Source organism: Ceratotherium simum, chromosome 26 (assembly GCF_057802395.1).
Source record: "Ceratotherium simum simum isolate JZ-2026a chromosome 26, ASM5780239v1, whole genome shotgun sequence".
Classification (NCBI taxonomy): Eukaryota; Metazoa; Chordata; class Mammalia; order Perissodactyla; family Rhinocerotidae; genus Ceratotherium; species Ceratotherium simum.
This window is the reverse complement of record NC_141925.1, coordinates 9,408,835-9,421,840: the sequence shown is the minus strand read 5'-3', so window position 1 is coordinate 9,421,840 and position 13,006 is coordinate 9,408,835. Positions and strand designations below refer to the sequence as shown.

The 13,006-nt window shown below is 45.8% G+C and overlaps 1 protein-coding gene across 7 annotated transcripts in view; it reads right to left on the bottom strand.

Annotated features, from left to right (window-relative positions):
• CLEC16A (C-type lectin domain containing 16A) overlaps nucleotides 1-13,006 on the bottom strand; it is a 209,613-nt gene that overhangs the window by 155,762 nt on the left and 40,845 nt on the right. The window lies entirely within an intron of this gene.

Here is a 13,006-nt window from a genome sequence, read left to right as displayed (position 1 = left end):
GCTGCCTGAGAGTTTCTTCCCCAGGAAATTAATTTCCAGAACAACAAATGCTACCTCCTAGTTTATTATTATGACTATTATTAATATCATCATTATTAAATAATCAAAACAATAGCACCAGCTACCATTTATTGCCCACCCTCCTACGTCAGAGACTCTGCACTTTACCTACCCCCGCTCTGGGCTTCCCAGAGATCAGTCGTTTGCACAAGAAAAACATTTCTGGTTGACACTTTTATGGTACGAGCATACTTCGTTTTATTGTGCTCCGCTTTATTGCACTTCACAGATACTGCATTTTTTACAAATTGAAAGTTGGTGGCAACTCTACATCAAGCAAGACTACTGGCACCATTTTCCCAACAGCATTTGCTCACTTCGTGTCTCTGTGTCACATTTTGGTAATTCTCGCAATATTTCAAACTTCTCATTATCATTACATTTGTTATGGTGATCTGCAATCAGTGATCTTTGATGTTACTATTATAACTGTTTTGGGGCACCATGAACCACACCCATGTAAGATAGCAAACAGCTGATTAATGTGTGTGTTCTGACTGCTCCACTACCAGGCCGTTCTGTCTCTCTCCTTCTCCTCAGGCCTCCCTAGTCCGAGACACAACTATATTGAAATTAGGACAATTAATAACCCTACAATGGCCTCTAAATGTTCAAGTGAAAGTAGGAGTCATATGTCTCTCACTTTAAATCAAAAGCTACAAATGATTAAGCTTAGTGAGGAAGGCATGTTGAAAGCCGACACAGGCTGAAAGCTAGGCCTCTTGTGCCAAACTGTTAGCCAATTTGTAAACGTAAAGGAAAAGTTCTTGAAGGAAATTAAAAGGGCTACTTGAGTGAACACACAAATTATAAGAAAAACAGCCTTACTGCTGAAACAGAGAAAGTTTGAGTGGTCTGGATAGAAGACCAAACCAGTCACAATATTCCCTTAAACCAAAGCCTAATCCAGAGCAAGGCCCTAACTAACTCTCTTCAATTCTATGAAGGCTGAGAGAGGTGAAAAAGCTGGAAAAGAAGTTTGAAGCTGGCAGAGGTTGGTTCATGAGGTTTAAGGAAAAAAGCTGTCTCCATAACATAAAAGTGCAAGGGGAAGCAGCAACTGCTGATATAGAAGCTGTAGCAAGTGATCCAGAAGATCTGGTTAAGATAATTAATGAAGGTGGCTACACTAAACAACAGATTTTCAATGTAGACAAAACAGCCTTATATTGGAAGAAGATGCCATCTAGAACTTTCACAGCTAAAGAGGAGAAGTCAAAGCCTGGCTTCAAAGGACAGGCTGATTCTCTTGCTAGGGACTCATACAGCTGGTGACTTTAAGTTGAAGCCAATGCTCACTTACCATTCTGAAAATCCTAGGGCCCTTAAGAATTATGCTAAATCTACTTTGCCTGTGCTCTATAAGTGGAACAACAAAGCCTGGATCACAGCCCATCTGTTTACAACATGGTTTACTGAATATTTTAAGCTCACTATTGAGACCTACTGCTCAGAAAAAAAGATTCCGTTCAAAACATTACTGCTCATTGACAATGCACCTGGTCAACCAAGAGCTCTGATGGAGATGTACAATGAGATTAATGTTGTTTTCATGCCTGCTAACACAACATCCATTCTGCAGCCTGTGGATTGAGAAATAATTTTGACTTTCAAGTCTTATTATTTAAGAAATACACTTTGTAAGGCTACAGCTGCCATAGATAGTGATGCCTCTGATGGATCTGGGCAAAGTAAACTGAAAATCTTCTGGAAAGGATTCACCGTTCTAGATGCCATTAAGAACATTTGTGATTCATGGGAAGAGGTCAAAATATCAACATTAACAGGAGTCTAGAAGAATTTGATTCCAACCTTCATGGATGACTTGGAGAGGTTCAAAACTTCAGTGGAGGAAGTAATAGCAGATGTGGTGGAAACAGCAAGAGAACTAGAATTAGAAGTGGAGCCTGAAGATGTGACTGAATTGCTGCAATCTCATGATAAAACTTTAATGGATGAGGAGTTGCTTCTTAAAGATGAGCAAAGAAAGTGGTTTCTTGAGATGGAATATACTCCTGGTCAAGATGCTGTGAAGATTGTTGAAATGACAACAAAAGATTGAGAATATTACACAAACTTAGTTGATAAAGCAGTGGCAGTGTTGAGAGGATTGACTCTAATTTTGAAAGAAGGTCCACTGTGGATAAAATGCTATGAAACAGCATCTCATGCTATAGAGAAATTGTTCATGAAAGGAAGAGTCAATCGATGTGGGAAATTTCACTGTTGTCTTATTTTAAGAAATTGCCACAGCCACCCAGCCTTCAGCAACCACCACCCTGATCAGTCAGCAGCCATCCACAGCGAGGCAAGACCCTCCACCAGCAACAAAATTACAACTCTCTGAAGGCTCAGATGATGGTTAACATCTTGTATCAATAAAATATTTTTAATTAAGGTATGTACATTGTTTTCTTAGATATAATGCTATTGCAACACTTAAGAGACCACAGTATAGTGTAAACATAACTTTTATATGCAGTGGGAACCAAAACAATTCGTGTGACTCACTTTACTGCAATATTTGCTTTATCGCAGTGGTCTGGAACTGAACCCGCAACATCTCCGAGGTGTGCCCGTACTCTGTGTGTGCCAGATGCTGTTCTGAGGGCTCTGTTATCTCACCTGAACTTCACAACAAACCCACGAGATAGTACTGTTGCCATCCTCATTTTACAGATGAGGAAACCGAGGCTCAGAGACATAAATGACCTGCCCAACGTCACACAGCCAAGAGGCAGCAGAGCTGGGATTCATACCCACACACCACCTGCACAATTTATGTCTTAACTACAGCACACTGATGTTATTATTAACTTCTAATTTAAACAAATTTATTTTAAAAGAAACTACATATCACTACAGGAAATGAAACACCAGCGTACCTCGCTATTATAAAAATAAATAACAGAAAAGAGAAAGCACGGTGTACCGGATGAAGCCAAATGTTGGCTCTCTTTAGAGCCAAGTATCAGCAATCAGTTAAAGATTAGCTCGCCCTAGAGGAAGAAGTTTATCCCTGAAAAAGTCACAAGGCTTCTAAGACAAATCAAAAAGGGCATGTCATCAGTTCCCGTATTATGGAAAACATGGCTGTATCAGTCCTTATAACAACCATGAGATATAGGGATTATCAGTCTCATTTTTTTTTATTGATGTTTTAATAGTTTATAACATTGTGAAATTTTGGGTTGTACATTTTTGTTTGTCCATCACCATGTATGTGTCTCCCTTCATCCCTTGTGCCCACCCCCCACCCCCCTTGCCCCTGGTAACCACAATACAGTTTTCTCTGTCCATGTGCTGGTTTATATTCCACATATGAGTGAGATCATACAGTGTTTGTCTTTCTCTTTCTGGCTTATTTCACTTAACATAATACCCTCCAGGCCCATCCATGTTGTTGTAAATGGGACGATTTTGTCTTTTTTTTATGGCTGAGTAGTATTCCATTGTATATATATACACCACATCTTCTTGATTCAATCATCAGTCGAGGGACACTTAGGTTGCTTCCACCTCTTGCCTATAGTGACTAATGCTGCAATGAACATAGGGGTGCATAAGCCTCTTTGGATTGTTGATCTCAGGTTCGTTGGATAGATTCCCAGTAGTGGGATGGCTGGATCATAGGGCATCTCTATTTTTAATTCTTTGAGGAATCTCCATACCGTTTTCCATAGAGGCTGCACCAGTTTGCATTCCCACCAGCTGTGTACGAGGGTTCCTGTTTCTCCACATCCTCTCCAACGTTTGTTGTTTTTTGTCTTGGTGATTATAGCCACTCTAACGGGCGTGAGGTGGTATCTTAGTGTTGTTTTGATTTGCATTTCCCTGATGATTAGTGATGTTGAACATCTTTTCATGTGCCTATTGGCCATCGGTATATCTTCTTTGGAGAAGTGTCTGTTCATTTCCTCTGCCCATTTTTTGATTAGGTTGTTTGTTTTTTTGTTGTTCAGTTGTGTGAGTTCTTTATATATTAAGGAGATTAACCCCTTGTCAGATATATGTTTTGCAAATATTTTCTCCCAGCTGGTGGGTTGTCTGTTCATCTTGATTCTGGTTTCATTCGTCTTGTAGGAGCTCTTTAATCTGATGAAGTCCCTCTTGCTTATTTTTTTCTTTAGTTTCCCTAGTCTGGGTAGGCATGTCATTCGAAAAGATTCCTTTATGACCAATGTCAAATAGTGTGTTGCCTATATTTCCTTGTATGAGTTTTATAGTTTCAGGTCTCACCTTCAGGTCTTTGATTCTTGAGTTAATTTTTGTGAATGGCGATAGCAGATGGTCCACTTTCATTCTTTTGCGTGTGGCTGTCCAGTTTTCCCAACACCATTTATTGAAGAGACTTTCCTTTCTCCATTGTATGTTCTTAGCTCCTTTGTCGAAAATTAGCTGTCCATATATGTGTGGTTTTATTTCTGGGCTTTCAATTCTGTTCCATTGATCTGTGTGTCTGTTTTTGTACCAGTACCATGCTGTTTTGATTACTATTGCTTTGTAGTATGTTTTGAAACCAGGGATTGTGATGCCTCCAGCTTTGTTCTTTTTTCTTAAGATTGCTTTAGCTATTTGGGGTCTTTTGTTGCCCCATATGAATTTTAGTATTCTTTTCTCTACTTCCGTGAAGAATGTCATTGGGATTTTGATTGGGATTGCACTGAATCTGTAGATTGCTTCAGTCTCATTTTATAGATGAGAAAATAAGAGGCTCAGAAGGGTTAAGTGACTTGCCCATTGTCACACAGCTACTGAGCTGCAGAGTTAGAATTTGAATCGAAGCTTGCCCAACTACAAAGCCCAAGATCTTCCTAAAATAACAGAGCTTCACCAGGAGCTCAAATTCAGTTCTATATTTAGTACTCTTTAAAAAGTATTTACATGCAAATAGGCCAGGTCTAGAAAGGAGCAAAAGAAAAACTGCCTGATTTGTTTGGGACAGAACTTTGACTGAAGTGTTTCTCTCTTTCCAGGCTCTGGATGATGTTCAGATACCATTTTGTTATTAAAAAAGGAAAAACTTTTAAAGTAAACTTTTCCATTATCTTGATCTGGTTTATCCATCTTCTGAATTCACCCCAAACAACCACCAATTGCATTCTGGGGGCTACTGTACCTTGCCAATAAGTGGAATGTGCTCAAAGCACACAGATTAATTTCAATAACGCTCAAAACAAAACCTAATTTAAAGCTAAATTAGCATCCAAATCCAAACATTAATTTTTATTTATCCACTTTGGATTATTCATCCACAAAAATTACAGATAAATTGAGACATGATTCTACTGTCCAGGAAACCCAGATAGCACATTACAGACACCAACAACCAAGAGCCCAGAGATGGGAGCATTCTGAGCGTGCACCGCTTGACAGACAGCATCCATCAGAGCCCACTTAGGATGCTGTGTGATCAAACGCACCCCCGGACGGCCCCCCCATCCTCTCCCGAAGGACGCGAACCCAGTAAGTTAGGGCCCCAGGATGAAGCAACTGCGTCCTCCCATCACCACTTACTCCCAGTGAATTTTAGAGCATGCCATATGCAGTCAAAGCTTTCAGAAACAGAAAACCAAGACCCAAAAGAGCAAAACACCACCCAGTTAGAAGCTACAAGCAGAAATTCACGTGGATAGAAGTAGAAACCTCTCCCTGAGCTCCGTATGGACTCAGATGTACAGAACAACTAGCAGAACTAAGGGAAGTGAAACAATGCACAAGGTCCAGGGCTGGTCAGATCAGTGTCAACCCCAGCTGAACCCTCATGAGCTGTGGGCCCTCTCTGAGCAGGTTCCTTGTCTAAAACATGGGGCAAGTAATTCTGGCCTCCTACAACTAAACGAAGTCATGGATATAAAGTTCCTTCAGAGCCTGGCGATACAGTAAGCATCTAACATACTACAGTTACCTTCCTGTCCCTGCCTACACCAAAAAAAAAAAAAAAAATCAACTGTGAAAATGAATTTAAGAACTTTCCAAAGGGATATGCTTTTCTCGATGATCAGGTGTTGGGGAAGGGGAGGGGGGAGGCATGCTTACTGGGGAAATTTCAAACCTTTAAAATGCAACCTACCCAGTAAACAACTGGAAAGAACCTAAATGTCCATCAATAGGGGAGTGGTTAGGTAATTATGGTCTGTCCATAGAGTGGGAACCCATGTAGATGTTAAAAAGACTGAGATCTTTTTATACCTAGATATACTGATGCAGAAACAGCACCAGGATGAAAAAGCATGAACAGGGAACGCAGTACGGTCCCTTTCAGGTAGGCTTTTCAAAGGCTACACATGATGGTGCAAACACAACTTTTCCTGGAAAGCTGCATAAGAATATATTAGCATTTCATCTTTGGGGGAAGAAAGAAGGTGGGTGGTACTGTACGTGTACACTCGCACAAGTGTACTTATATTTTTTCATTTCTATACTTTTCTGTTTGGTTTGAAATTTCTAATCATGTATGCATATTAACTTGTTAAAAAATTCAACAAGGATCATTTGGACATAAGAATTATGGACTTTACTTTCCCTTCTTTTATTCTGTATTTGAAAAACCTGACTTTTTTTTTCTTAATAGTAACAACATCAAAATCCCACAGTTACCATGGAGAAACTGATAGGGCTTGGCTGGGAAATGTGGGCAGAGGTTCATGATCATTCCTGCTGCTCCTGTCAAGAGCCTCCCGGCTCCCAGCCTCCCAGGAATCTCCGTGTTACACTGGGCAATCCCGATGTTCCTGACGGAAAGCCCCCTGGAGAAGGGCCCCATCCTTCCTAATCCCCACTGTGTTCTCAACACTAAACCAGGTGCCTGGAGCAGGACAGGGCCTCAACGCGCCGCTGCCTGTACCGGACTGTGTCCAAAGTGAAGGAGAGAAGAAAAAAAAAGAAAAAAAGAGAAGGAAAGAAAAGAGGAGCTTAACACCCCCAGGAGCTGGACTTCGCACAGTGGAAGGGCAAGCAGGATGAAACTAACCAAAAGAAGTGGAAGAGCCCACTTTAGAGTCAAAAATCAGAAGGCCTTTGGGTTTATCTTCTCATAAAGAGAGCACACCATGCAAGCCCCAGAGAAAAGTATTCTGCAAATAGGTCTATGTTTCCCAAATGCAGGAGGCTCGGGTTTGGCCAAGGCTCGTCTCCTGGGAACCCGGAGCCCGCGCTGCAGGAGGAGCATAGAGGCACAAGCCCCTTCTCGCTGATACACAGATTCTGCCAGGCACCCCACTGGCAGATGAAGGGGAGACCTGGGGCTCTGCAGCTGGACACTGAGGCTGGCTTCTGGGGTCAGGGCCAGCTGAAGGCCAACACTGTGATTTCAGGGGTGGCCCGAGGGCCTAACTGCTCCCTCAAGTGTCTGCCCCTGCCTGCTGGTTAACGACATCTTCCACCAGACTCCCCCCTTCAACCTAAGGCTTTGCTCCTGGCTTAAAAGTTACATACTGGAGAAGGTGCCTGTCCAGGGGTCAGTGATAACTAAGGCCTTTCGGGGCTGGCGGATCTGAGGGCAGGCTCTGCAAGGACAGTGAGAGGGGTCAGGAGGAAGGGAACAGAAGGAAGGACGGAAACATGCAAGGCTGGGGCATCTGAGTGCAGGAGGAGAGGCAGCATTGCCGATGCCACGATGTCAGACAGAACATCCTCCACTGTGTCTGGGTGCACCCCCTCAGAGAGAACCGGACACAGGCTGCACGTGAACCAGCAAGCTGCAAGCCACCAAGCAAGGAGTCCGTTTACGGTTAAAAAACACAACTAACAATTTAAAACGTACATATCTATCAGGTTTTCCTCTGTTGATAGATATTGGCATGACAGGACACGGAGCAAGGTCTGGAAGATACACAAACTGAAAACAGTGGTTCCTTCTGAGGAAGATACTGAGGTTGGGGGAACTTTCACTTTCTACTCTCATTGCTTCTGTATCATTCAGTTGTTTTACCCCAAGAAAGTACTACCACTGCCATTTAAATGTAAAGAACACCTTTAAAGAATGCACCTAATGCCCCTGAACTGTATACTTAAAAATGGTTAATCCATCACAAATGTTATTTGTATTTTACCACACTTAAAGAAGAAACCTTTTTTTTTCTTTTTTTTTTTTTGTGAGGAAGATCGGCCCTGAGCTAACATCTGCCAGTCCTCCTCTTTCTTTGCTGAGGAAGACTGGCCCTGGGCTAACATCCATGCCCATCTTCCTCTACTTTATATGGGACGCCGCCACAGCATGGCCTGACAAGCAGTGCATTGGTGCACGCCCAGGATCCGAACCGGTGAACCCCAGGCCGCCGCAGCGGAGCACGCACACTTAACTGCTTGCGCCACCAGGCCAGCCCAAAGAAGAAACCTGTAAAAAGGCACCTCTAGAAGTCAGAGTGGTGATTAGCTGGCGGAGGGATGGGGATGTTGGTTATAGACTGAGAAGGAGCTATCTGGGATGCCTGGAATGTTTTCTGTCTTGACCTGAATTACACACAAAAGCAATCATAAGTACAAAGCCAGCAAGCAGTACACCTAAGATTACTGCACTTTTATGCACTTTATTTATGTTATTCCTCGATTTAAAAAAACGTTTACCTAGGGGATTTTCAATGAAGTCAGGCTGTCATAATGCCTTCAGTACAAGCTAGGAGCAATCAGACAACTTGGGAAGCTAGACTCACTGCGGTCACCAGGGGACTGACTATTCATTCACTGAGCCCAGACTCAACGCCCACTGCTGGGCTGAGAGTGAGGGGTCCGGGGGCCACACCTCCGCAGAGCTCACGGTCCAGCTAGGAACAGTGTACTGCGGTGTGTCCCACTGGACATGGAGAAAGAGGGGTGATGGGGGGTACGGAGGAAGGAGTGGGGAACTCTGCCAGGTCAGGGTGTGGGGAGCTTAGGAGGGCTTCATGGAGAAGGAAATGACTGATCTGAATGCTAACAGGAGTTCACCAGAACACTCGGGAAGAGAGGAGAATGGTGGGAAGGCCAGCTCAGAGCTCTGCCATTCACGCTTTACTTCTGTCAAGGCCAGGGTCACCAGGAGCTGGTGTGCTTGGTGACAGCGGTGGTGCCCTGGACACAAGGTGCTTGGCCAGCTTCCCAGGTAGCAGCAGGCCCACGGAGAGTCAGGGGGTGGTGCTGGGCCAGCCGGGCGGCCTCTCCAGTTGGCTGTTCATGGAGTTTATAATGCTCACGGCCTGGGAAGAGATGCCAAGGTGCCTGGCCTCAGCGCCTGGCAGATACACCCTGTTGAGTGGGTTTCTTTGCGCCTACTCAGTGGCGCAGCGGGAGTGGAGAAGGCAGTAGCTGGCAGTGGCCAGGAAAAGGAGCATGGGGATGCCAGGCAGGCGCTGTGGGAAGAATCTCGGTTGAGAAGAAAAGGAGGGAGAAAGATACTGGGGGCTAGAAGGGGCAGGTAACAGAAAGGACAGGTGACGAGGCCCCAGAATTCTGTCTGGGTCTGTAGGAGGTGTCTCAATGATCAAGCTAAAAAAGTTCACCTTCATGCTCTCGCAGGCCTAGCCCACTCACCTTCTGAGGAAGCAACTAGAATCCTTTTGTTCAAACACCTCTGCTAAGCGATTTGAGAACTAGGAGAAACGAGGCAGGCCATGCTGATTAACAAAAACATGCCCTACCTAAGGGCAGACCTAGGCCCAGATCTCAGACCCATTTACTGGCCAAGAGACTCTGACCAAATGAGCCTTGGTCTCCTCATCTGCAACACAGGGACAACAGCAGCTCCCTCACATGCCGCCGCAGGGTGGAAATGAGCTCCTGAATGCAGAGATGCCTCGCATAACACCTGCCATAAAGGGCACTCTATTCACCTTCAACCCCCCAGCAAACAGACCCCTAGATGGCAGAGCTGGCAGGGGAGGGGCTAACACTTAAAAAGCAATCACACTCTCTGCTTTAAACCTGACTCTCTAGCTCCTAGCAACTTCCTGTTCCCTGGCTTTCTGGTCTGGTAGTGGCCAGACTCTGCCTCCCCAAAGTACACCTAGGCCCCTGGCCAACCTCCCCACCCTCCAGCCTCAGGGCTGGGACTGGCAGGGTGGACAGCAAAGGCAGGGCGGGATCTACGGGGATGCTGGAGCAGCCCTGGCCCAGGCTCCAGGTCTCACTCGCCCTGGGTTGAGTCCTGGCTGTGCTGCTCACTACCTTCTCCTCTCTGGGCCTCAGTTTCCACATGCATCAAATGGGCCTCAGATTAGCATCCCCCACAGGGCTGCTGTGAGGTGCCAAGAGGAAGCACACTTTCTCGTTATTTTTTCCAGGTGATAATAACCACTAGGAACAACCAGCGAGCATCTAAAATGCACCCTGCACTGCTCTGAGCACTGTATATACACAGACTCACCTCATCCTCCAGACGACTGAATGGGGAAAGGGGCTGCAGAGGGCAAGGGACCGGCCCAAGGTCACCCGCTAGTGAGAGGCAGAGCCAGGACCTGAGCCCAGGAAGTCTAGCTTCCGTGCCCACGTGCTCAACCTTCTGCTGGACTGCTCACACAGTCATGCCCTTCCACAAGCACTCGCCGAGCCTCCCAGCACGGGGCCAGCCTCTGGGAGGAAGGATGTCAAGGCCCCGCCAGGCCCATATCACACTTATCGGAGGAGCAGGAAGCTCCGTGGAGCAAAAGCTCAGGACGGTTTACGCACCACTCATCAGGTGGCCCTCCGACCTGATGATGATTATGGCCAACCACAACGTGTAATCATCTCCCACTTTGTCTCGTATACACAGAGCACCACATGGCACAGGGGGTCATGGTGGCCCAGGTTTACACCAACTATGACCAACGGCACTGCAGCTGGCTGCGAAGGGAGCTGGCCCGATAATTGCTGCAGAGCGAGTCTATTCTCATTCCAGGAGGTGATCAGCAAGCCAGCGTCAGACGGAGTAAACTCAGGGTGATGTATGGGTGCATGTGTTACATGCCAAACCGTGAGTAATGCTAGGCTCCTGAACCAAAGCCCAAACACACATCCAGAATGCACGACTGCAAGCACAGTGGGGAGGCGACTGGAGGATGCTGACAAATTGAATGGGAAAATAAAACCTATGGAGGGGGGTGACATGAAGAGGTAACAGGCCACTTCCATTAACAAGAGGAGCATGGTACTGTTCTCCATGAATTGGCCAATTATCAGGGAGCGTTGCAGCTGCAGAGGCATAAACCAAAGAAATGCCCATTTATCTGGAGTCAGAACAATCTCAGGGCTCAGAGGACTCACACTGCACATGCGCTCAGCGCTCCGACTTTGAGAGAAACAGCAGGTAACATCAAGACGGTGTTGTGAGTTCTTAGAAAGCAATCTCTGGGGTGTTGCTAGGTCTGTAGGAGACCAGCTGCATCCCCCTGGCCTTCTTCACCCAGGTCATCTTTTCTGTCCCTCCCAACGCTTAGCATTGCCTAGTCTGTCCCCGGCAATGCTGTGTCTGACATTCAATCAAGAGCCACTGGATGCCTGTGGGATGAATTTAATTGCAAGATATTTATGATTGAAGATGCATGTCTGACACTCACGTAAAATAAAATACCTTACACTCTTTCATTAAACAATGGCATACCAAGCACTTATTTGGTAGTTCTTTAGGAAAAATATTTTAATATATTTTGTTCTCTTAAAAAAAGTAATGAACTGTGAAATATTGGTGACTCTCAGTTACCAAAACATTCAGTCCAGAACACGACACTCCCCTACATCTCCTGCTGAACTGGAAGTGACTATCACTGCAGATGGTGACACAAGGGCATGAAACAGAAACAGCGTGGGGATTTGGGGCTGGACGCCTGCAATGTCCCACAAGTGGGTAACGAGAGAATGGTCACTTGACCTCTGGGAGCGTCAGCCTCCTCATGCGGAGAACAGATGATAACACTACCCCGCTCTTGGGGTTATTATAAGCCTCAAATGAGATGTTAAATGAGATGAATGAGCACGTTCCACTTCTATAAAATGAAAATGTCCCCCTCTCCCATTGACCCAGAACGTTTCTTGCATCCTGGCCTCTTCTGATCCCAGACACACTGAGGTCTTGGACTCAGCATTTTCCATACCTTGACCATCACAGCCCTCGCCCCCACTCCACCCCCCACTCTCAGCAGGGCAAGCTCCTCAATCTTCAGTCCTCAAATCCAAAGTCAGCTCCTCAGGGAGGACTTCCGTTTCCATCATCTCCCAAAGCTGTTGCATATTTCTTCCCAGATCCAAATCTTAAATCTGCATTGATGTGCTGGTTTACTGTCTGTCTCCCCCACCAGAGCGTCAGGATGGGACCTCGTCTGTCTGGTTTAACCTGTATCCTTTGCGGCCAGCACAGCGCCAGCCTGGAATGTGTGGATGCTCCAGAAATACTTGTGGGAGGGAGAAGGGAGGGTGAGCAAGCCGGCCAGCCTGGCACGCAATAAGTACTCAACAGACGGACACTGCTCTCCCTAGGGAATGACCCATCCAGGGTTCAAGTGTCACCCAGAACAATATGGTGGAGTAAATAAAACCCTTGAATGTTATTTTTCTTCTCTTTGCTCATGAAGCTTCCCAGAATCTGTCCCCATGCTTGGCTGGAGGTTACCAGGAGGGTCCCCTGGGGTGAGGTTATGAACATCGCACAAGTGGTCAGTGGGCAGTCAATCTCAGGCCAGCCAGGACTCAGAATTCACTGGGGAAACCCCACTAACTGTCTCCTGGGAGGAGAGTTATTCCCACTCGCCACATTCACTGTCCTCCATCAGGCATGAGTGACTCACACCACCCCTCCTGGCCTACTGTTGTTAAATTGCTGGGGCACCATGAGAGGGAAGTGAACGGACTGGCCCCCTTCTGGCCCACGTGTGGCCCCCCAGCCTACATCAAGTGAAGCAACCCTCAGCAAAACCAACTGTCCTGGTTCACAGACTCTGGTACTGACCAAGACCGGATTTCCTTGGCTCATTAGAGATACAGTGCTCGATTCCCT